The following is a 26,344-nucleotide window of genomic DNA, read 5'->3' on the forward strand; positions in this document are numbered from 1 at the left end:
AAACCGGAGCATCCGGAGGAAACTCACGCAGACACGGTGAGAGCTGGGTTCTATCCTGCCCTCGAGTGACTGTCTATTTGGAGTTTACACATTTTCCGCGTGAATGCCCCTTTATGTCCAAAGATGTGCAGGTTAGGTGGATTGGCCTTGCTAATTTGCCCCTTAGTGTCCAAAGATATGTAGGTTAGGTGGATTGGCTATGCTAAATTGCCCCTTCGTGTCCAAAGATCTGTAGGTTCGGTGGATTGGCCATGCTAAATTGCCCCTTAGTGTCCAAAGATGTGCAGGTTAGATGAGTTGCCCATTCTACATGTGTGAGGATGAGGCAAGGGAGAGGGCCTAGGTAAGATACTCTGTCAATGCAGACTCGATGGGTCGAAAGGCCTTCACTGCACTGGAGGGATTCTATGATTCTATGATATCCCCCATCTATCATAAGCCGAAACCTATGATGCAAATGTTCCAGACCTTCCATGATTTCTTGGTCTTCTAAGGGTTAAAAATTGGCCTTCCGATCTCAGCCAACAATTCCGAATGGCAATCTCCTTGCAATGTATCCTTATTATTGAGAAAAGCACTGGAACTGAAGCTCTACCCAACAACATACTTTTCCAATTCAGGGAGCTAATGGCTCCCTTATTAGACATTCAAGATGATCGGAATGCCGGGACTAAAATCTAAGATCTGATTACAAAACTGTTGATCTGTCCTTGTTTCCATTTGCACCATTCCCCCTCCCCCCTCCCACCCCAACCTCCAGCCGATTCCATGGATTGCGGAGGTAATGCAAGCAATCTGGTTTTAATTCAGCCAATGGTGTTGCAGAGTGGAATCAGAGCAGAGGGGGGAGGGGGAGAACAGCTGTGTACCTGGATAGAAACTCAAGATATATTCAAGGTACGAAATCTAGGAATTGCATCTCCTAACCCTCCAACTTGCTCCCGCCCTCTTCCAACTCCACACTCTTGCATTGGGATCTTGTCCCTTGGCAACATGGGCACCACGGTGCAGTGGTTAGTGCTGCTGCCTTACAGCGCCAGGGACCCGGGTTCAATTCTGGCCTTGGATGACTGTCTGTGTGGAGTTTGCACGTGGCTTAGATCCCCGTGGCTGAATGGGTTTCCTCCAAGTGTTCCGGTTTCCTCCAACAGTCCAAAAATGTGCGGGTTAGGTGGATTGACCATGCTAAATTGCCCCTTAATGTCCAAACATGTGCAGGTTAGGTGGATTGGCCATGCTAAATTGCCCCATAGTGTCCAAAGATATGTAGGTTGCATGGATTGGCCATGCTAAATTGCCCCTTAGTGTCCAAAGATATGTAGGTTGCATGGATTGGCCATGCTAAATTGCCCCTTAGTGTCCAAAGATGGGCAGGTTAGGTGGATTGGCCATGCTAAATTGTCCCTTAGTGTCTAAAGATGTGTAGGTTAAGTGGATTGGCCATGCTAAATTGCTCCTTCATGTCCAATGATGTGTAGGTTAGATGGATTGGCCATGCTAAATTGCCCCTTAGTGTCCAATGATGTGTAGGTTAGATAGATTGGCCATGGTAATTTGCCCCTTAGTGTCCAAAGATGTGCAGGCTTGGTTGATTGGCCATGCTAAATTGTGTCAGTGGGATTAGCAGGATAAATATGTGGGGTGACGGGGATAGGGCCTGGGTGGGATTGTTGTCGGTGCAGACCCAATGTGCAAAATGGCCTCTGCAATCTGCACTGTAGGGATTCTATGATTCTCGAATGGGGTCAACAACTGCAGAATAAACCATCGAAAAACGCAATGAGATCTCCAGCAGATTTGGGCATTCAGAACAAATTATAAGCAACAATGGACCTTAATCCTCGGTTCAAGAGCTTGAAGACTATCTAAAGAGGAGTGTGATTCAACACATAAAATCAGCAACATACCACCCACCAGATTTGCCAGAAGGTTTGTCCAGTCCTTGAAGCATTCACTGACAGCCTTCAAGGAGCAATGGTCTTGAAATCAGCCAGTAAACTGTTTCTCGGTGATGTATCATGACAGCACACTCGTGCGACCACTCCAGAGTTTCCCTAGCTTTACAGCGACTGAAGAGGAAGCTGAGAACTACGGTTGGTGTGCTCTTAGTGCAGGAGCTGCCTGAGACTGTTGAACACAATCCACTCTCCCAAATCTTGAGAAGAGGAAATAATTCCAAAAGATGCTCGTTCCGACAAGGAGAGCAAGTTTTGGCGCGCAGCTGTAGCACCAGCGCAGCACCTTTCTCAGGAGGCTAAAGAAATTTGGCATGTCCGCTACGACACTCACCAAAAGATGCACCATAGAAAGCATTCTTTCTGGTTGTATCACAGCTTGGTATGGCTCCTGCTCTGCCAAAGACCGCAAGGAACTACAAAAGGTCGTGAATGTAGCCCAATCCATCACGCAAACCAGCCTCCCATCCATTGACTCCGTCTACACTTCCCGCTGCCTCGGCAAAGCAGCCAGCATAATCAAGGACCCCATGCACCCCTTCTTCCACCTTCTTCCTTCGGGAAAAAATACAAAAGTCTGAGGTCACGTACCAACCGACTCAAGAACAGCTTCTTCTCTGTTGCCTTTTGAATAGACCTACCTCGCATTAAGTTAATCTTTCTCTACACCCTAGCTGTGACTGTAACACTACATTCTGCACTCTCTTCTTTCCTTCTCTATGAACGGTATGTTTTGTCTGTATAGCGCGCAAGAAACAATACTTTTCATTGTATGTTAATACATGTGACAATAATAAATCAAATCAAATCGAAAAGTGGGCTCCTGCAACTGTGATAGCTCAAATGGGCCCTCTCTCCTATACAGTACAAACTGAAGATGAACTGGTGTGGAGACTACACGCGGATCATTTGATATGCTTTATTATTGTCACATGGGGGATAGCACAGTGAATGTTAATCCGGATTGACTTCCCTGAGCGTTGCCTGGTGGTATCTTCCCCGGACACAGGGAGCACATTCCCAGCACTAACCTTCCATTATTAGCACTGCTGCCTCACAGCGCCAGGGTCCCGGGTTCGATTCCCAGCTTGGGTCACTGTCTGTGCGGAGTCTGTACATTTCCCCGTGGGTTTCCTCCGGGTGCTCCGGTTTCCTCCCACGGTCCGAAAGTCGTGCTGGTTAGGTGCATTGGCCGTGCTAAATTCTCCCTCAGTGTACCTGAACAGGCGCCGGTGTGTGGCGACTAGGGGATTTTCACACTAACTTCATTGCAGTGTTAATGCAAACCTGCTTGTGACACTAATAAATGAATACTGTGGGAAGCAGTGAAAAGTATTGTTTCTTGTGGGGTAAACAGACAAAGCAAACCGTTCATAAAGTGCATAGGGGAGAAGGAAAAGAGAGGGTGAAGAATGTAGTTTTACAGTCACAGCTAGGGTGTAGAGAGAGATCAACTTAATGCAAGGTAAGTCTATTCAAAAGTCCGATGGCAGCAGGGAAGAAGCTGTTTTTGAGTCGGTTGGTACGTGATCTCAGACTTTTGTATCTTTTTCCCGACGGAAGAAGGTGGAAGAGAGAATGTTTGGGGTGAGTGGGGTCCGTGATTATGCTGGCTGCTTTTCCGAGGCAGCGGGAAGTGTAGACAGAGTCAATGGATGGGAGGCTGGTTTACGTGATGAACTGGGCTACGTTCACGACCCTTTGTAGTTTCTTGCGGTCTGCAATAAGGTGTCATACAAAGTGCAAATCTTTAATGTTTTTCCTTCCCCCACTCCCACCCCAATGTTAATTTAGAAATGCTCGCCACTGTGCCACCACGCCGTCCTTGTATATATATTTTGATGTAAAAGTACATTGGTTGCTTGTTGCTATGGGACCTTTGAAGTAAAGGGGGAGGGGAAGTTGTATATTCGGGTTTCTTGTTGTGTGGTCAGTTTGAGAGTCTAGTCACGTGTGTAATGTGTGATGACATCGACAGCTTGGCAGGCTTTGCCTCAATCTAGATCAAGCCTTTGTAAAATGAGTCACCTGAGGAAGGGGCAGTGCTCCGAAAGCTTGTGCTACCAAATAAACCTTTTGGACTTTAACCTGGTGTTGTGAGACTTCTTACTCTATCTAGCTATCTCTGTCTATTTATCTACCTGCCTATCTATCTATCTATCTATCTATCTATCTATCTATCTATCTATCTATCTATCTATCTATCTATCTATCTATCTATCTATCTATCTGTCTATCTGTCTATCTATCTATCTGTCTATCTGTCTAGCTGACTGTATCTCTCCGTCTATCTATCTATCTATCTATCTATCTATCTATCTATCTATCTATCTATCTATCTATCTATCTATCTATCTATCTATCTATCTATCTATCTATCTGTCTATCTATCTGTCTAGCTGACTGCCTATCTCTCCGTCTCTCTATCTATCTATCTATCTATCTATCTATCTATCTATCTATCTATCTATCTATCTATCTATCTATCTATCTATCTATCTATCTATCTATCTGTCTATCTATCTGTCTAGCTGACTGTCTATCTCTCCGTCTCTCTATCTATCTATCTATCTATCTATCTATCTATCTATCTATCTATCTATCTATCTATCTATCTATCTGTCTGTCTGTCTGTCTGTCTGTCTGTCTGTCTGTCTAGCTGTCTGTCTATCTCTCTGTCTATCTATCTATCTGTCTAGCTGTCCGTCTGTCTGTCTGTCTGTCTGTCTGTCTGTCTGTCTGTCTGTCTGTCTGTCTGTCTGTCTGTCTGTCTGTCTGTCTGTCTATCTATCTATCTATCTATCTATCTATCTATCTGTCTGTCTGTCTGTCTGTCTATCTGTCTATCTAGCTGTCTGTCTATCTCTCTGTCTATCTATCTATCTGTCTAGCTGTCCGTCTGTCTGTCTGTCTGTCTATCTGTCTATCTATCTATCTATCTATCTATCTATCTATCTATCTATCTATCTATCTATCTATCTATCTATCTATCTCTGGGCTGGAATCCCCCCCTCCCTCTTTTATCTGCACGTCACTAAAGACTTGCTGCAGGGACCAACACACCGGCAAACCTGGCCCTGCGTCGGAGGTGAATCGCACAAACAGCAATTTTCTTTTTTGCTTTAAGTGTATTTCGCTCTGGTTCAGATCCCAGAGTGAGGTGATTGAAAGCTGCCATTTGCCCCGCGGGCAGACGGTTTGTGTTTTATTTTTCCACGTCTGGATTATTTTGGGAAGCGCTTTGAATTCAGTGAAAGAAAGATGAGAGGCGACTTTGAACAGGAAGAGGGCTAAATATTCCCAACTGCGCCCATGCCTGGCAACAAATGGAGTTCCATGTGGAATAGCTTTCAGCAAGTGGGAACATCATTACATGAAGGAAAGGGAGGACTGGGAGTGAGTTACAGGTCGGAATCCAGCTGATGCAGGGCTGGGTGGAGATGTCGGGGGAGGTCTTCGCTGGTTTACGCACTCTCAATCTTCAGCAGTGATTCATTTGGTTTGACTGCTCCATCCGGCTCCCATGGAGTTCCTCACCCCAGTGACAGCTCACCAACTGGCTGGGTTACTGAGACTACCACCAGGGGAGAGCTTCTGTTTGCCCAGTACGGAATCAACCGGCTCCTCCTGAAAGTCTTGCTGATTTTTTAAAAATTCACTCATGGGACATGGGCGTCGCTGGCTGGGCCAGCATTTATTGCCCATCCCTAGTTGCCTGAAGGCAGTTGAAAGTCAACCACATTGCTGGGACTCTGGAATCACATGGAGACCGGGTAAGGACGGCAGATTTCCTTCCCGAAAGGGGCATTAGTGAACCAGATGGGTTTTTCCGACAATGGTTTCATGGTAGACTCATCAGTAGATTCTTAATTCCAGATATCTTTTATTGAATTCAAATTCCATCATCTGCCGTGGCGGGATTCGAACCCGGGTCCCCGGAACATTAGCTGAGTTTCTGGATGAATAGTCTAACGATAATCCCACTCGGCCATTGCCTCTGCACAGTGTACTGGTGGTGGGGGAGGTGAGGTGGGGAGAGGGGCGGTTAAGGTAAAGGAATCTCCAGGGGTGAGCAAGGTCACTGCTAGAGTAGAACCAGCTAGGAGCTGCTGCTGATACCCAGCTTTGTGTAAGTTGTGCAGTCTACCCCTCACAGGGCGACCCATACCTCGCTCTCAATGCCAGGCCTACTCTCCTGGTAATGAGCGTAGCTGGCTGATTAATCATTAACAGTGCGTACTTCCCAGTGTACGGCCAGGATCTGCCATGGCCGGCAGATTGGACTCCCATTGTTGGACAATCACTGACCAGAATGATGTTTTAGCTTTACAATTGTCTTCAGCACTCTTCTATCCAAGCACCCACTCACCGCTCCATCCATCCATCCATCCGTCCATCCATCTGTCTGTCTGTCTGTCTGTCTGTCTGTCTATCTATCTATCTATCTATCTATCTATCTATCTATCTATCTATCTATCTATCTATCTATCTATCTATCTATCTATCTATCTATCTATCTATCTATCTATCTATCTATCTCCCTCTCTCTCTCTCTCTGTCTCTCTGTCTATCTACCTATCTATCTATAGTCATCGACTTCAAGAAGCGTGAAGGAGAACATGCCCCTGCCTACGTCAATGGGGACGAAGTAGCAATGGTCGAGAGCTTCAAGTTTTTAGGTTTCCAGATCACCAACAACCAGTCCTGGTCCCTCCACGCCAACACTATAATGAAGAAGGCCTACCAACACCTCCACCTTCTCAGAAGACTAAGGAAATTAGGCATGTCCGTTACGACTCACCAATTTTTACACCATAGAAAGCATCCTTTCCAGATGTATCACAGCTTGGTATGGCTCCTGCTCTGACCAAGACAGCAACAAACTACAAAAGGTCGTGAACGACGCCCAGTCCATCACTCAAACCAGCCTCCCATCCACTGACTCCGTCTACACTTCCCGCTGCCTCGGAAAAGCAGCCAGCATAATCAAGGACCCCACACACCCAGGACATTCTCTCTTCCACCTTCTTCCTTCGGGAAAAAGGTACAAAAGTCTGAGGTCACGTACCAACTGACTCAAGAACAGCTTCTTCCCTGCTGCCGTAAGACTTTTGAATGCACCTACCTTTTATTAAGCTGATCTTTCTCTACACCCGAGCTATGACTGTAACACCATATCCTACACCCTCTCCTTTCCTTCTCCCCAATGTATTCAACGAACGGTCTGTATAGCGCGCAAGAAACAATACTTTTCACTATATCCCAATACATGTGACAATAATAAATCAAATCAAACGACAGCACAAGGAGAGACTTCATCAGGAATACAGAGGATGGGATTTCCCTCCCACCCCGATCCTGCGGTCCCGCCAATGTCTGCGTCATTTTGCCCGTCCTGCCGGTGGAAAACCCCGCAGGCCATTGCAGCTCAGTGCAGGCTTGATGGTCCAAATGGCCTCCTTCTGCACTGTGGGGATTCTATGATTCCATATTAGTGTGTGAATGCTTGACGCGATGATCTGAGGTGTAGCTTAGACTCCCACAGAGTGACATCAAACCATCTCGGAGGTAGGGAACCTTACGTTATATCTGACCAGTCCTACACCTGACTGTAAGCGCTCACCGCTGTCTCTGGATGTACCAGTTGAAGAAAGTCTGTCCTACTCAATACTACTTATAAGAAGTCTCACAACACCAGGTTAAAGTCCAACAGGTTTATTTGGAATCACCAGCTTTCGGAGCATTCTTCCTTCATCAGATGAGTCTACTTATGGCAATGTTTCAAGCATACCTCCATTTGATTGCTGGAATCTGGATTTTTTTAACTTTGGAAGCTGTAATGTCATGCCTGCCTGTTCAGCGAAATCTTTGAATACATGAGATGCAATCTGTTCTTAATGAGGAGGTATCCTTCTACTCCTGCACCTGGTTCCACTCTTGCCAGAGGTGTATGAGTTGCAGATGTCAGTAATCTCATGGTCACTGACTGATTCTTCATGGTTTGCAAGCGCTTACTTTCAAGTTGAACTGGAAGTTACATGGGAGTGACTTTCCAATGGAGGGGCCATTTCCCTGCAGCCAATGACACAGCGATCACAATGCCCAGCAAACCTGAATGAAACCGAGGCCTTGGATCCCATTCATAACTACAAGGCACATGGATAGTAACCCATCAGTAAGAGATAGAGTGGCACGGAGTGAGGTTAGCTAATGAGTAAAACCAGAATGCAGCAAGGTGGATGGATGGGTGGATAGATGGATGAAGATAGAGTGATAGGGAGACAGGTCGATAGAGACATAGGTAGAGAGAGAGATAGAGGGAGATGTATAGACAGAGAGAGAGATAGATAGATAGACACAGAGGGAGATAGATAGACAGATGGACAGAGATAGATAGATAGATAGATAGATAGATAGGTAGATAGATAGATAGATAGATAGATAGATAGATAGATAGATAGATAGATAGATAGATAGATAGATAGATAGATAGATAGATAGATAGATAGATAGATAGATAGATAGATAGATAGATAGATAGATAGACGGACGGACGGACGGACGGACAGACAGACATAGAGAGATAGATAGATGGATAGATAGATGCATTGAAAGATGGATGGAAAGATGGATGGATGGATAGATAGATAGATAGATAGATAGGTAGATAGAACATAGAACATATAGAACATAGAAAGCCACAGCACAAACAGGCCCTTCGGCCCACAGGTTGCGCCGATCACATCCCCACCTCTAGGCCTATCTATAGCCCTCAATCCCATTAAATCCCATGTACTCATCCAGAAGTCTCTTAAAAGACCCCAACGAGTTTGCCTCCACCACCACCGACGTCAGCCGATTCCACTCACCCACCACCCTCTGAGTGAAAAACTTACCCCTGACATCTCCTCTGTACCTACCCCCCAGCACCTTAAACCTGTGTCCTCTCGTAGCAACCATTTCAGCCCTTGGAAATAGCCTCTGAGAGTCTACCCTATCCAGACCTCTCAACATCTTGTAAACCTCTATCAGGTCACCTCTCATCCTTCGTCTCTCCAGGGAGAAGAGACCAAGCTCCCTCAACCTATCCTCATAAGGCATGCCCCCCAATCCAGGCAACATCCTTGTAAATCTCCTCTGCACCCCTTCAATGGCTTCAACATCTTTCCTGTAATGAGGTGACCAGAACTGCGCGCAGTACTCCAAGTGGGGTCTAACCAGGGTCCTATAAAGCTGCAGCATTATCTCCTGACTCCTAAACTCAATCCCTCGATTAATGAAGGCCAGTACGCCGTACGCCTTCTTGACCGCATCCTCCACCTGCGAGGCTGATTTAAGAGTCCTATGGACCCGGACCCCAAGGTCCTTCTGATCCTCTACACTGCTAAGAATGGTACCCTTCATATTATATTGCTGCTTCATCCCATTGGATCTGCCAAAATGGATCACCACACACTTATCCGGGTTGAAGTCCATCTGCCACTTCTCCGCCCAGTCTTGCATTCTATCTATGTCTCGCTGCAACTTCTGACATCCCTCCAAACTATCCACAACACCACCTACCTTGGTGTCGTCAGCAAACTTACCAACCCATCCCTCCACTTCCTCATCCAGGTCATTTATGAAAATGACAAACAGCAAGGGTCCCAGAACAGATCCCTGGGGCACTCCACTGGTCACTGACCGCCATGCAGAGAAAGACCCCTCCACAGCCACTCTCTGCCTTCTGCAGGCAAGCCAGTTCTGGATCCACAAGGCAACAGCCCCTTGGATCCCATGCCCTCTCACTTTCTCAAGAAGTCTTGCATGGGGGACCTTATCGAACGCCTTGCTGAAGTCCATATAGACCACATCCACCGCTCTTCCTTCGTCAATGTGTTTGGTCACATTTTCAAAGAACTCAACCAGGCTCGTAAGGCACGACCTGCCCTTGACAAAGCCGTGCTGACTACTTTTGATCATACTAAACTTCTCTAGATGATCATAAATCCTGTCTCTCAGGATCCTCTCCATCAACTTACCAACCACTGAGGTTAGACTCACCGGTCGGTAATTTCCCGGGCTGTCCCTGTTCCCTTTCTTGAATATAGGGACCACATCTGCAATCCTCCAATCCTCCGGAACCTCTCCCGTCTCCATCGACGATGCAAAGATCATCGCCAAAGGCTCCGCAATCTCCTCCCTCGCCTCCCACAGTAACCTGGGGTACATCCCATCCGGTCCCGGCGACTTACCAACCTTGATGCCATTCAATAGTTCCAACACATCCTCTTTCTTTATGTCCACATGCTCGATCCTTTCTGTCCACCGCAAACCAGCAGTACAACCACCCAGATCCCTTTCCACCGTGAATACCGAGGTAAAGTATTCATTAAGCAGCTCCGCCATTTCTAACGGTTCCGCACAAACTTTTCCCCCTTCACCTTTTAAGGGTCCTATGCCTTCACATCTCATCCTTTTACTCTTGACATATTTGTAGAAAGCCTTGGGGTTCTCCTTAATCTTACTCGCCAAGGCCTTCTCATGACCCCTTCTCGCTCTCCTAATTTCCTTCTTAAGCTCCTTCCTACATCCCGTATACTCCTCTAAATCCTTAACACCTCCTAGCTCTCTGAACCTTCTGTACGCCTCTCTTTTCTTATTCACCAGGTTCATCACAACCTTCGTGCACCACGGTTCCCGTACCCTACCAACACCCCCCTGTCTCATCGGAACGTTGTCATGCAGAGCTCCAGACAAACATTCCTTGAAAATCCTCCACTTTCCTTCGGTACTTTTCCCCAAGAATGCCTCCTTCCAATTTACCCGTCTAATTTCCTCCCTGATGACACTGTATTTCCCTTTACTCCAGAGAAACACTTTCCTAGCCTGCCTGATCCTATCTCTTTCCAATGCTATCATGAAGGAGATAGAATTATGATCGCTATCCCCAAGATGCTCACCCACCGAGAGATCCTCCACCTGTCCAGGTTCATTAGCCAGCACCAGATCAAGTACAGCCTCTCCTCTAGTAGGCTTATCCACATACTGTGTCAGGAAACTCTCTTGGACACACCTAACAAACTCCTCTCCATCCAAACCCCTAGCCCTAGGGATATTCCAATCTATGTTTGGGAAATTAAAATCTCCCATCACGACAACTCTGTTATTCCTACATCTCTCCAGGATCTGTTTCCCCATCTGCTCCTCAACATCTCTGTTACTATTGGGCGGCCTATAGAAAACACCCAGCAACGTTACCGACCCCTTCCTGTTCCTAACCTCCACCCACAGAGACTCCGTCGATAGATAGATAGATAGATAGATAGATAGATAGACAGACAGACAGACAGACAGACAGACAGACAGACAGACAGACAGACAGACAGACGGACAGACAGACGGACAGAGATAGATAGATCGATAGATAGATAGATAAATAGATAGATAGATGTATGGAAAGATAGATATATAGATACAAAGATAGATAGATAGAGAGACAACGTTTTTGAAGTTTAAGTTTATTTATTAGTGTCACAAGTAGGCTTACATTAACACCGCAATGAAGTTACTGTGAAAATCCCTTAGTCACCACACTCCAGCGCCTATTCGGGTACACTGAGGGAGAATTTAGCACAGCCAATGCACCTAACCAGCACGTCTTTCGGACTGTGGGAGGAAACTGGAGCACCCGGAGGAAACCTACACAGACATGGGGAGAACGTGCAGATTCCACACAGACAGTGACCCAAGCCAGGGATCAAACCCAGGTCCCTGGCGCTGTGAGGCAGCAGTGCTAACCCACTGTGCCACTGGTGTTGGGATAGTGGATCAGCCATGATCATATTGAATGGCGGAGAAGCCTCGAGGGGTCGAATGGCCTACTCTTGCTCCCATTTTCGATGTTTCTCTGAATGCAAGAACTAATAGAAAGAGCAAAAGACTAAATATAAGATGCAGGAAGCTCAGAACTTTCTAGGTAACATCGTCTTCGGTGCTTTAGTCATGACTGTCTGTCTCAAGCCAGTTACTGGGCTGAAGCATCGTCAGGTGCCAGTTGTTCATTCAGTGCCTTTAAGCACTGAGGCGGGTATGGTAGCACAGTCATTAGCACTCCTGAGGCCAGGGACCCGGGTTCAATTCCGACCTCAGGTGACTGACTGTGTGGAGTCTGCACGTTCTCCCCATGTCTGCATGGGTTTCCACCGGGTGCTCTGGTTTTCTCCCACACTCCAAAGATGTGCAGGTTAGGTGGATTGGCCATGCTAAATTGCCCCTTAGTGTCCAAAGATATGCAGTTTAGGTGGATTGGCCATGCTAAACTGCCCCTTGTGTCCAAAGATGTGCAAATTAGGTGGATTGGCCATGCTAAATTGCCCTTCAGTGTCCAAAGATGTGCGGGTTAGGTGGATTGGCCATGCTAAATTGCCCCTTAGTGTCCAAAGATGTGCAAGTTAGTTGGACTGGCCATGCTAAATTGCCCTTTAGTGTCCAAAGATGTGCAGGTTAGGTGGATTGGCCATGCTAAATTGCCCCTTAGTGTCCAAAGATGTGTAGGTTAGGTGGATAGGCCATGCTAAATTGCCCCTTAGTGTCCAAAGATGTGTAGGTTAGGTGGATAGGCCATGCTAAACTATCCTTTAGTGTCCAAAGATGTGTAGGTTAGGTGGATTGGCCATGCTAAATTGCCCCTTCGTGTCCAAAGATGTGCGGGTTAGGTGGATTGGCCATGCTAAATTGCCCCTTAGTGTCCAAAGATGTGTAGGTTAGGTGGATTAGCCATGCTAAATTGCCCCTTAGTGTCCAAAGATGTGTAGGTTAGGTGGATTGGCCATGCTAAATTGCCCCTTCGTGTCCAAAGATGTGTAGGTTAGGTGGATTGGCCATGCTAAATTGCCCCTTAGTGTCCAATGATGTGTAGGTTAGGTGGATTGGCCATGCTAAATTGCCCCTTCGTGTCCAAAGATGTGCAGGTTAGGTGGATTGGCCATGCTAAATTGCCCCTTAGTGTCCAAAGATGTGTAGGTTAGGTGGATTGGCCATGCTAAATTGCCCCTTAGTGTCAGGGGAATTAGCAAGGTAAATACGTGGGGTTACGGGGATAGGGCCTGGGTGGAATTTTTGTCAGTGGAGGCGCAATGGGCCGAATGGCCTCCTTCTGCACTGTAGAGATTCTATAATTCTATGATTGTATAAGGGGACACTTTGTGAAGTAAAGGAACATCACCGCGCCCGCGTGTGACATCGTTACAGGAATAATTGTAGCTGACTTCGATTTTAACACCTGCATTTGTTACAGAACGCAAGGGAACAGAAGATTTCCCTCGTGACTCATTAAACTGCGATCTTAGCCCCAGAAATATCTCCCTGACAAAATTCTGTGCAAGATTCACGAATAGCTATCTTTAGGAATTGATAATTGACATGAAATGATAAATAAAGCTCGCTGGAGCGCTGTAAGAGGCTGCATTGGTGTTGTAGTAATGGCTTTATACTGACTCGAGAAACAGCCGCAGTGTTCAAGTGGGTTTTTTTTCGAATGTTAGTACCACTGGCTTCTGAGAAACCCGATCACTCATGTGATAGTGTCGTTTTTTTTATTCGTGGGAGAGGGGCGTCGCTGGCTGGCCAGCATTTCATAGAGTTATAAAATCATAGAATCCCTACAGTGCAGAAGGAGGCCACTCGGCCCATCGAGTCTGCACCGACCACAATCCCACCCAGGCCCCCCTATCCCCGTAACAAATTTACCCTGCTAATCCCCCTGACACTAGGGCCAATTTAGCATGGCCAATCAGCCAAACAAGCACATCTTTGGAGCATCCGGAGGAAACCCACGCAGACACGGGGAGAACGTGCAAACTCCACACAGACAGTGGCCCGAGGCCGGAATTGAACCCGGGTCCCTGGCGCTGTGAGGCAGCAGTGCTTAACCACTGTGCCGCCATGTCCATCCCTAGTTGACGAAGGGCAGTTGAGAGTCAACCACATTGTTGTGGCTCTGGAGTCACATGTAGGCCAGACCGGGTAAGGACAACAGATTTCCTTCACTAAAGGACATTAGTGAACTAGATGGGTTTTTCCGACAATGGTTTCATGGTCATCAGGGGATTCTTAATTCCAGATATTGTTTCTTAAATTCAAATTCCACCATCTGCCGTGGCGGGATTCGAACCCGGGTTCCCAGAACATTAGCTGAGTTTCTGGATGAAGAGTCTAGCGATAATACCACTGGCAATGCCATTTCTTTGCCAGTTCTGTCTATCGACTGAATATTGCACCTATCAAGGTGAAGGCTTTGAGTCATGTGGACCATCTTGCCTTTCCAGACATCCAGTGTTAGCGAAGAGCAATCTGAGGACTGATGTGACCCAGTCAGATGCAGGTGAAGCCTTGGCCTACTGTGTCCCAGGAATGTGACTTAGGGGAGAACTTTCCCGTCCCGTCCTCCACGGGAATCATAGCGGGTTGCGGGTGGACCATGCTAATGTCCGTTGACCTCGGGGGAGGATGGGATTTTCCGGTTACAGGGCGAGTGCGACCGGAAACTCCCGCCCTTTGTCCCGGTTTCAGAAGAACGGCTCACATCTTACACCATCACCCGTTCGGCAACCTCCCTCTGTGTCAGCGGCACAGTTAGGCTGGTTTGGCTGCTTCGGGCCTACCTTGTGAAGTGGGTTGAGGCAGATCAAGTGGTTAGCATTGCTGCCTCACAGTGCCAGGGACCTGGGTTGAGGGGAAAGTTACCGACTCAGTAAGCTGATTGGACTCCTTTCATGTCTCAATGAGTCTCTGTTATTTTCCCCCATATTCACCCTTCTATGGCCCTCACTGGGGATTACCTATCTGTGGGAGGGGGGCATGGAGAGGGGCTGTGGAGCAATGGGGTTAACACCCCTTCCCCTGAGCTAGAAGCTCCGGGATCGAGTCCCCACCCCAGGACTTGGCAGCCAAGGAAGGTGGGTTCATAATGCGGCCAAACAGACTGAGTGTCAACCTGTGAATCCTTCCAAACACGGCAATGGCTGGTGGTAAGAGTGGGAGAGACTCCTGGTCAGCCACGCTTGATGTGGGGTGGCTCCCATCAAGCTATAAGCCCCCTGGCAACAGAATGGCAAAGTGTTCTGGAAATTAGGAGCTACAGAAAGTCTGCCATAGTGCACCACCAGACGCGGGAAGAGAATTGGATGGTGGGTAGAGGGGTTTTGGGAAGAAACATTTACAGCAACAATTACAGTGCTGGCTTGATGGGTCAGTGAGGTGGCACGGTGGCACAGTGGTTAGTGCTGCAGCCTCACAGCGCCAGGGACCCGGGTTCAATTCCCGGCTTGGATCACTGTCTGTGCGGAGTCTGCATGTTCTCCCCGTGTCTGCGTGGGTTCCCTCCGGGTGTTCCGGTTTCCTCCCACAGTCTGAAAGACGTGCTGGTTAGGGTGCATTGACCATGCTAAATTCTCCCTCGGTGTATCTGAACAGGAGTGTGGTGACTAGGGGACTTTCACAGTAACTTCATTGCAGTGTTAATGTAAGCCGACTTGTGACACTGATAAATAAGCTTAAACTTTAAAGGGGCATCTAGTTTACATTCTTGGATGTAAACCTACTTGTGACATTGATAAGTAAAGATAAAAGTTGCTCTTTTCCTGCCTTTGTTTTGATATGTCACTCTAGCTAAATATTGCCGTTCTATCTCCGGACTAAGTGACTGAAGACCGCAACAGACACCTGTTGAGCATGACAGCATGGTGGTTGTGACACTGGCCTCACAGGGGCGGCACGGTAGCACAGTGGCTAGCACTGCTGCTTCACAGCTCCAGGGACCTGGGTTCGATTCCCGGCTTGGGTCACTGTCTGTGTGGAGTTTGCACATTCTCCTCGTGTCTGTGTGGGTTTCCTCCGGGTGCTCCGGTTTCCTCCCACAGTCCAAAGATGTGCGGGTTAGGTTGATTGGCCATGCTAAAATTGCCCCTTAGTGTCCTGAGATGCATAGGTTAGAGGGATTAGCGGGTAAATGTGTAGGGATATGGGAGTAGGGCCTGGGTGGGATTGTGGTCGGTGCAGACTCGATGGGCCAAATGGCCTGTTTCTGCACTGTAGGGTTTCTATGATTTCTACAACAGACAGGACAATTACCTGGGGATCAGGAGTTCAAACCCCACTTGAGAAGGTAAATTCAGTTCATCAATAAATTGGGAATTAAAAGCTAATATTAGTCATGGTAAATACCCAGTTGACATTGATTTGATTTGATTTATCATTGTCACCTGTATTAACATACAGTGAAAAGTATTGTTTCTTGCGCACTATACAGACAAAATATACCATTCATAGAGAAGAAAACGAGAGAGTGCAGAATGTAGCGTTACAGTCATAGTTAGGATGTAGAGAAAGATCAACTTAATGCAAGGTAGGTCCATTCAAAAGTCTGACAGCAGCAGGGAAGAAGCTGTTCTTGAGTCGGTTGGTGCGTGACCTCAGACTTTTGTATCTTTTTCCCAAAGGAAGAAGGTGGAAGAGAGAATGTCCGGGGTGTGTGGGGTCCTTAATTATGCTGGCTGCTTTTCCGAGGCAGCGGGAAGTGTAGACAGAGTCAATGGATGGGAGGCTGGTTTGAGTGATGGACTGGGCTTCGTTCACTGCCCTTTGAAGTTTCTTGCGGTCTTGGGCAGAGCAGGAGCCATACCAAGCTGTGATACAACCAGAAAGAATGCTTTCTATGGTGCATCTGTAAAAGTTGGTGAGAGTCGTAGCTGACATGCCAAATTTCCTTAGCCTTCTGAGAAAGTAGAGACGTTGGTGGGCTTTCTTAACTATAGTGTCGGCATGGGGGGACCAGGACAGGTTGTTGGTGATCTGGACACCTAAAAACTTGAAGCTCTCGACCCTTTCCACTTCATCCCCATTGACGTAGACAGGGGCATGTTCTCCACTATGCTTCCTGAAGTCGATGACAATCTCCTTCGTTTTGTTAACATTGAGGGAGAGATTATTGTTGATGCACCAGTTCACCAGATTCTCTATCTCATTCTTGTACTCTGTCTCGTCATTGTTTGAGATCTAACCCGCTATGGTGGTGTCATCAAGAAGAGAGTTCCAAAGACTCACCACTCTCTGAGGGAAAACATTTCTTCTCCTCTCCGTCTTAAATGGACAACCCCTTATTTTTAAACATGACCCCTGGTTCTAGGTTTTCCCACAAGAAGAAACATCCTCTCAACATCCACCCTGTCAACACCCCTCAGGATCTTAAAGGATTCGATCAAGTTGTCTCTTACTCTTCTAAACTCTTCTAAACTCCAGCAGATACAATTCAAACCTCTCCAATCTTCCCTCAGAAGACTAATCGCCCATTCCCGTTCCGTCGGGAAAAAGACACAAATATCTGAGATCACGCACCAACCGACTCAAGAACAGCTTCTTCCCCGCTGCCACCAGACTTTTGAATGGACCTATCGCACATTAAGCTGATCCTTCAGCTGAGGGCAAAACAGTGGCACAGTGGTTAGCACTGCAGCCTCACAGCGCCAGGGACCCTGGTTCGATTCCCGGCTCGGGTCACTATCTGTGCAGAGTCTGCACGTTCTCCCCGTATCGGAGTGGATTTCCTCCCACAGTCCGAAAGACGTGCTGGTTAGGTGCATTGGCCGTGCTAAATTCTCCCTCAGTGTACCCGAACAGGCGCCGGAGGGTGGCGACTAGGGGATTTTCACAGTAACTTCATTGCTGTGTTCATGTGAGCTTACTTGTGGCACTAATAAATAAACTTTAAAGCTTTCTCTACACCCTAGCTATGACTGTAACACTACATTCTGCACCCTCTCCTTTCCTTCTCCCCTATGTACTCTATGAACGGTATGTTTTGTCTGTATAGCGCGCAAGAAACAATACTTCTCACTGTATCCCAATACATGTGACAATAATAAATCAAATCAAATACATCCTTTCTTAGATAATGAGCATCGACATGAGTGTCGCTGGCTGGCCTTGGAGAGCAGTTGAGAGTCAACCACATTGCTGTGGCTCTGGAGTCACATGTAGGCCAGACCGGGTAAGTTCAGCAGATTTCCTTCCCTAAAGGGGACATTAGTGAACCAGATTTGTTTTTCCGACAATGGTTTCGCGGTCATCAGTAGATTCTTAATTCCAGATATTTTTTGTTGAATTCAATTTCCACCATCTGCCGTGGCGGGAATTGAACCCGGGTCCCCAGGACATTAGCTTCTGGCTTAACAGCGATAATACCACTGGGCCATCGCCCTCCCCTATGAACATTGGTCACTGCCCGCAAAACCTTATTCTCACCCAACTTGGGGGGGGGAGAAGTACCGGCATCTGTGTGTCTGACAGATTTATACATGGAGATTGGGAGCCGTAATAAATATCTACATTTAAATAAGATCTAAACTGTTTTACATTAAAGCCCGTGGTTATGTATTCAACAGATAAAACACCATTATACAATAATGAAAACCGTAACAAATCTGCCTTTGCTTGAGCCAACTTAAAATTCAAAGTAGATTTTGGTCCTTGTCTTTTTCTCCTTGGCATCAGTACACAGATTTAAAACCCTCATCTTGGCATCCAAGGTGGGGGGGTGGGGGGTGGGGGGGGGGCCACACACACAAACATTAACCCTTTCATCTACCAGTTGCTCAGTTCTCCGCCATTTCCATGTGTAGAGTTCCGTCCCGTCTGCTCCCTTGGTTAATGGGCTTTTGATTGCCGAGATTCCCATTCCCTTCTTTTTCTCCATTCATTCAAAGAACAAAAGCACAGATCAAAGAAAATTAGAGCACAGGAACAGGCCCTTCGGCCCTCCAAGCCTGCACCGACCATGCTGCCCATCTGAACTAAAACCCCCTACACTTCCGGGGACCATATCCCTCTATTCCCATCCTATTCATGTACTTGTCAAGATGCCCCTTAAAACTCACTGTCGTATCTGCTTCCAAAACCTCCCCCGGCAGTGAGTTCCAGGCACCCACTACTCTCTGTGTAAAAAACTTGCCTCGTACATCTCCTTTAAACCTTGCCCCTCGCACCTTAAACCTATGCCCCCTAGTAATTGATTCTTCCACCCGGGGAAATAGCTTCTGACTATCCACTCTGTCCATGCCTCTCATAATCTTGCAGACTTCTATCAGGTCTCCCCTCAACCTCCGTTGTTCCAGTGAGAACAAACGAAGTTTCTCCAACCTCTCCTCAGAGCTAATGCCCTCCATACCAGGCAACATCCTGGTACCCTCTCCAAAGCCTCCACTTCCTTCTGGTAATGTGGCGACCAGAATTGAACACTATATTCCAAGTGCGGCCTAATTAAGGTTCTAGAAAGCTGAACACATGAGACACAATTCTTTAAGTACGCAACTCAGCCACCCAAGGCCACAGACTAACTAATATCAGATACAGGCGTGAGGATTAGTGGCAAAATATCTCAAAACCGCATCTCTCAGTGACAGGAAATGCTCAACGAATACATTTTTTCCACATCACACGGTGATCAGCTCTGTGTCAATTTATTTATTCATTCATCAGTGTCACAAGTAGGCTTACATTGACACTGCAATGAAGTTACTGTGAAAAATCCCCTAGTTGCCACACTCCGGCGCCTGTTCGGGTTACACTGAGGGAGAATTTAGCACGGCCAATGCACCCTAACCAGCACGTCCTTCGGACTGTGGGAGGAAACCGGAAGAAATCCACGCAGACACAGGGAGAACGTGCAGACTCCGCACAGAGAGTGACCCAAGCTGGGACTCGAACCCGGGTCCCTGGCGCTGTGAGGCAACAGTGCTAACCACTGTGTCGCCCTCATAATTGAATTCAAATTCCGCCATCTGCCACGGTGGGATTCGTACCCGGATCCCCAGAGCATTACTCCGAGACTATGGTTTACTAGCCCAGTGACAATACCACTGCGCAACTGCCTTCCCAGAGACGTTCCTCAAACCTCTTATGGTCAAGTGTGCTAAAATCTTCTTATCTGACTCGGTGTAACATTTTGTTCCAGAATGCTCCACTTAAATGTTTTTGGACGTTGTTAAGTAAAGGTGCTATGGAAATGCAAACTCCTTGTCGACGTACACTCTGTTCAGAACACTAAAGGTGGAGCCTGGTCAGCAGAGGGTCAAACGGGACTGTACACAATGTTTTAATCCTTGATAAATTGTTCATTGCTTTGCAAACAATCGTAGATTGAGAAGAAACTTGGACCCATGTCAACGCAATATGTTTACTTGACATTTGCAGGACTGGCAAAAGGAACATTAAAGAATGGCACGGTGGCACAGTGGTTAGCACTGCTGCCTCACAGCGCCTGGGACCCGGGTTCAATTCTGGCCTCGGGTCACTGTCTGTGTGGAGTTTGCCTCCCACAGTCCAACGATGTGTGGGTTAGGGTGAATTGGCCATGCTAAATTGACCATAGTGTCAGGGGACTGGCAAGGTAAATATGTGGGGTTATGGGAATAGGGCCTGGGTGGGATTGTGATCGGTGCAGACGCGATGGGCCGAATGGCCTCCTTCTGCACTGTTGGGGTTCTACAATTCTATGAAACACTTGAAACACAGGGGGTCATATAGCAAGTCGTGCCTGTTCCGCCACTCAAAGCAATCACGGCTGATCATATATTTCAATGCATTTTCCCCACACATTATCCCCACAAGCTGCTTGGGTGGCACAGTGGTTAGCACTGCTGCCTCACAGCGCTAGAGACCCGGGTTCGATTAGCTTGGGTGACTGTGCGGAGTCCGCACATTCTCCCCGTGTCTGCATGGGTTTTCTCCGGGTGCTCCGGTTTCCTCCCACAGTCCGAAAGACGTGCTGGTTAGGGTGCATTGGCCATGCTAAATTCTCCCTCAGTGTACCCGAACAGGCGCCGGAGTGTGGCGACTAGGGGATTTTCACAGTAACTTCATTGCGGTGTTAATGTAAGCCTACTTGTGACACTAATAAATAAACATTGTTGTTATTCAGTAATCTATCCATCCCTGCCTTAAACACACTCAATGACTGAGTATCCGCAGCCCTCTGGGGTACAGAATTCCAGAGACTCACAACAAAACACATCTCTCCTCATCTCAGTCCGAAGTGGCTCGCAACTTATTTTGGAATTTTTGTCCCCCTGGTTCTCGAGTTCCAACCGGCAGGAGAGGTGGAGTGGACAAGGAGGACATCTTATCTGCGTCTACCTTGTCTGTCCCTGCTGCTGATACGAAGGAAAGCAAAACAGAGAGAGTTGCAATCAAACTGCCTTGCTCATAGAATCATAAAATCCCTGCAGCGCAGAGGGAAGCCGTTCGGCCCATCGAGCCTGCACTGATCTTCCGACAAAGTATCTTAGCTAGGCGCTATCCCCGCAACCCCACACTATTACCATGACTAATCCTCCTAACCTACACATCTTTGGACACCGAGGGGCAATTTAGCATGGCCAATCCACCTAACCTGCACATCTTTGGACATTAAGAGGCAATGTAGCATGGCCAATCCACCTAAGCTGCACATCTTTGGACATTAAGAGGCAATTTAGCATGGCCAATCCACCTAAGCTGCACATCTTTGGACATTAAGAGGCAATTTAGCATGGCCAATCCATCTAACCTGCACATCTTTGGACATTAAGAGGCAATTAAGCATGGCCAATCCACCTAACTTGCACATCCTCGGACACTGAGGGGCAATTTAGAATGATCAATCCACCTAACCTGCACATCTTTGGACAGAAAGGGGCAATTTAGCATGGCCAATCCATCTAACCTGTACATTTTTGGACACTAAGGGGCAATTTAGCATGGCCAATCCCCCTAACCTACTTATCTTTGGACACCAAGCGGCAATTTAGCATGGCCAATCCCCCTAACCTACACATCTTTGGACACCAAGGGGGCAATTTAGCATGGCCAAGCCACCTAACCTGTACATCTTTGGACACTAAGGGGCAATTTAGCATGGCCAATCCACCTAACCCGCACTTCTTTGGACTGTGGGAGGAAACCAGAGCACCCAGAGGAAACTGCCAGTCGGGGGACAGGGAGAGGTCCCAAAGGGAGAGTGGACAGGGACAAGAAGAAGTTCTGGTTCAGTTCAAAAAGAGAGGAGCAGCGCCAAACAGGAAAAGGGCTTTGGGGAGCAGACCTTAAGTGAAGAAGGCAGCCAAAAGTTTGGTGATCTGTGTGCTGCAGCAGTTTGGGGAAAAGGTATACCTTTGGAGCAGTAGTGTTCTGCTCAGCCTGAGTGAAGGGCTGGCATTGTGATTGTGTGCTGATGTTTGAGTGCATGCTCAACCATCCAGAGGAAAAGAGCCGCAGAAGAGGAGATTGCGTGGTCGGCAGTTGTTGAGGAGGAATAGGTTGGAACAATCTTTGGCGAGAATTCCCAGGTTAGATCTTTGAAAGTGAAGATGGGAGACAGAGAGAGAGTTTCAGTGAGAATGGTTGACTCACTGTGTTCACTGATGTCTTGGTGGGTTGCTGCAAAATCCATGGACTCTGTCTATGGATTTTGCAGCAAAAAATCCATAGATTTTTTGCTGCAACCAAGACCATAAGACATCGGAGAAGAATTAGGCCACTCGGCCCATCGGGTCTGCTCCGCCATTTAATCATGGCTGATATTTTTCTCATCCCCATTCTCCTGCCTTTTGCCCATAACCCCTGATCCCCTTATTAATCAAGAACTTATCTATCTCTGTCTTAGAGATACTCAATGACCTGGCCTCCACAGCCTTCTGCGGCAAAGAGTTCCACAGATTCACCACTCTCTGGCTGAAGAAATTCCTCCTCATCTGTTTTAAAGGATCGTCCCTTTCGCCTGAGGTTGTGTCCTCTGGTTCTAGTTTTTCCTACTAGTGGAAACGCCCTCTCCACGTCCACTCTATCCAGGTCTCGCAGTATCTTGTAAGTTTCAATAAGATCCCCCCTTATCCTTCTAAACTCCAATGAGTACAGACCCAGAGTCCTCAACCGTTCCTCATATGACAAGCTCTTCATTCTGGGGATCATTCTTGTGAACTTCCTCCGGACCCTTTCCAAGGCCAGCACATCCTTCCTTAGATACGGGGCCCAAAACTGCTCACAATACTCCAAATGGGGTCTGACCAGAGCCTTATACAGCCTCAGAAGTACATCCCTGCTCTTGTATTCTAGCCCTCTCGACATGAATGCTAACATTGAATTTGCCTTCCTAACTTATTCTTATTCATTTGTGGGACATGGGCGTCGCTGGCTGGGCCAGCATTTCTTGCCCATCCCTAGTTGCCCGCGGACAGTTGAGAGTCAACCACATTGCTGTGGCTCTGGAGTCACATGTAGGCCAGACCGGGTAAGGACGGCAGATTTCCTTCCCTAAAGGACATTAGTGAACCAGATGGGTTTTTCCAACAATGGTTTCATGGTCATTAGTAGATTCTTAATTCCAAATATTTTTTATTGAATTCAAACACCAACCATCTGCCATGGCGGGATTCGAACACGGGTCCCCAGAACATTAGCTGAGATTAATAGTCTAGCGATAATACCACTAGGCCACCGTCTCTCCTAAATCTGTGATTTCATGTGCAGAGTGATGCGTTCAACCACATTTTCCCTGTCAATTCACACATACCTTAATATTAACCCTGAATGTTAGAGCGTAGGATGGGTATTGGGAAGTTTTATGACTTTGTATAGTCAGCTTGGTTGATTGAACCCCATACAATCTTGTGGCATGGTTCTCTTAGCAAGTGTCTTGAATCTCAAACTTTCTCTACTTCAAACAAAATGTGATTGGTCCCTAACCAGATTCCGACCAAAAACATGGGGATCTGGTCAAGACTCAGCAAAGCTCCAAAACTGCTGAGCAAGCCATTCAGTTCAAGGGCAATAAGGGAAGGGCAACAAGTGCTGGCCTTGCCAGCGACACCCACATCCAGTGAAAGAACTTCTGTGATGAACCAACAGAACAAAAAACAACAGCCATTGTCATGTGAGGAGAGATTGGGTTGACCGAGCCTGTATTCACTGGAGTTTAGAAGAATGAGAGGGGATCTCATTGAAATGTATAAAATTCTGGTAGGGCTGGACAAAATGGACGCAGGGATGTTGTTTCCTCTGGTTGGGGTGTGTGTGGGGGGGGGGGGGGGGGGGGGGTAGGGGGGTGGTGGGAGGGGGGGGGTGTGGCGGGCTCTAGAACAAGAGGTCCCAGTCTCAGGATACGGGGTGGGTCAATTAGGACTGAGATGAGGGGAAGTTTCTTCACTCAGAGGGTGGTGGAATTCTCCACCACAGAAAGCTGTGGAGACCAAGTCGCTGAATGTATTTGCGAAGGAAATGCATAGATTCCTAGGCTCCAAAGGTGTTGAGGGGTTTGGGGAGAGAGTGGGAGTGTGCCTCTGAGATGGAGGATCGTCCTAAACAAAGAACAAAAAAACAATACAGCGCAGGAACAGGCCCTTCGGCCCATCAAGCCTGCGCCAACACATGACACCTTTCGAAACTAAAGACCTTTTGCCTCTATGCGGTTCGTATCCCTCTATTCCCTGCCTATTCATGTATCTGTCAAGATGCCTCTTAAACGTTACTGTTGTATCTGCTTCCACCACCTCCTCGGGCAGCGCATTCCAGGCATTTATCCCCCTCTGTGTAAAACACCTGCCTCGTACATCTCCTTTAAACTTTCCCCCTTTTACCTTAAACCTATCTCCCTAGTCACTGACGTTTCTACCCTGAGAAAAAGTCTCTGACTATCCATTCTATTCATGCCTCTCATCATTTTGTAAGCTTCTATCAGGTCGCCCCCCTCAGCCTCCGACGTTCAAGTGACAACGAACCAAGTTTGTCCAATCTCTCCTCATAGCTAAAACCCTCCAAACCAGGCAACACCCCACTAAACCTTTTCTGTACAAAGCCTTCACATTCTTCTGGTAGTGTGGTGACCAGAACTGTATGCAATATTCCAAGTGTGGCCTGACTAAAGTTCTACACAGCTGCAACATGACTTGCCAATTTTTATACTCTATGGCAGAGTTGGCTCGAAGGGCTGAATGGCCTATTCCTCCTTCTATTTTCTATGTGAAATGGTTTGTGGAATTCCCAGTATTGAGTCTAATTTAAACACAGAGACGCAGGTTGGTAGGGAAGCAAAAATGCAAGGGTCTAGAATCATGCAGTGCGGAATATGGGATCACTGGAGCCGTAACCAAGTGTGGAGTAGAGTCAGAGTGATATAGGATATGGAAACAGGCCTTTCGGCCCAACTCGTCCATGCCGACCAGATTTCCTAAACTGAACTAGTCCCACTTGCCTGAGTTTGGCCCATATCCCCCTAAACCTTTCCCATCCATGTTCCTGTCCAAATGTCTTTTAAATGTTGTCATTGTCCCCACCTCGACCACCTTCTCTGGCTCATTCCATGCACTCACCACCCTATCTGTGAAAATGTTGCCCCTCAGGTCTCCTTTCCCCTCTCACCTTAAACCTATGTCCTCTAGTTTTGGACTCTCCTACCCTGGGGAAAAGACCTTGTCTATTCACCTTATCTATGCCCCTCATTATTTTATAGACCTCTACCCTGAATCCTCCTACACTCCAGAGAAAAAAGTCCCAGTCTATCCAGCCTCTCCTTATAACTCAAACCATCAAGTCCTGGCAGCATCCTAGTAAATCTTCTCTGCACTCTTTCTAGTTTAATAATATTCTTTCTATAATAGGGCAACCAGAACTGTACACAGTGTTCCAGGTGTGGCCTTACTATTATCTTGTACAACTTCAACAAGATGTCCCAACTCCCGTATTCAATGTTCTGACCAATGAAACCAAGCATGCTAAATGCCTTCTTCACCACTCTGTCCACTTTCAAGGAGCTATGAACCTGTACCCCGAGGTCATTTTGTTCTATAACTCTCCCAAACGCCCTACCATTAACTGAGTAAGTCCTACCCCGATTCGGTCTACCAAAATGCATCACCTTGCATATATCTAAATTAAACTCCATCTGCCATTCGTCAGCCCACTGGCCCAATTGATCAAATCCCGTTGCAATTGGAGATAACTTTCTTCACTGTCCACTATGTCACCAATCTTGGTGCCATCTGCAAACTTAGTAACCATGCACCTAAATTTTCATCCAAATCATTAATATAAATGACAAATAACAGTGGACCCAGCACTGATTCCTGAGGCCCACCGTTGCTCACAGGCCTCCAGTTTGAAAAACAACCCTCTACAACCACCCTTTACCTTCTGTTATCAAGCCAATTTTGTATCCAATTGGCTACTTCACCCTGGATTCCATGAGATTTAACCTTAGGCAACAACCTACTATGCGGTACCTTGTCAAACTTACTAACCATGCCTCCTAAATTCCCATCCAAATCATTAACATGATGAGCAACGCTCTGACCGATGAAGGCAAGTTTGCCAAATGTCTTCCT

This window comes from Mustelus asterias, chromosome 24 (genome assembly GCF_964213995.1).
Source record: "Mustelus asterias chromosome 24, sMusAst1.hap1.1, whole genome shotgun sequence".
NCBI lineage: Eukaryota > Metazoa > Chordata > Chondrichthyes > Carcharhiniformes > Triakidae > Mustelus > Mustelus asterias.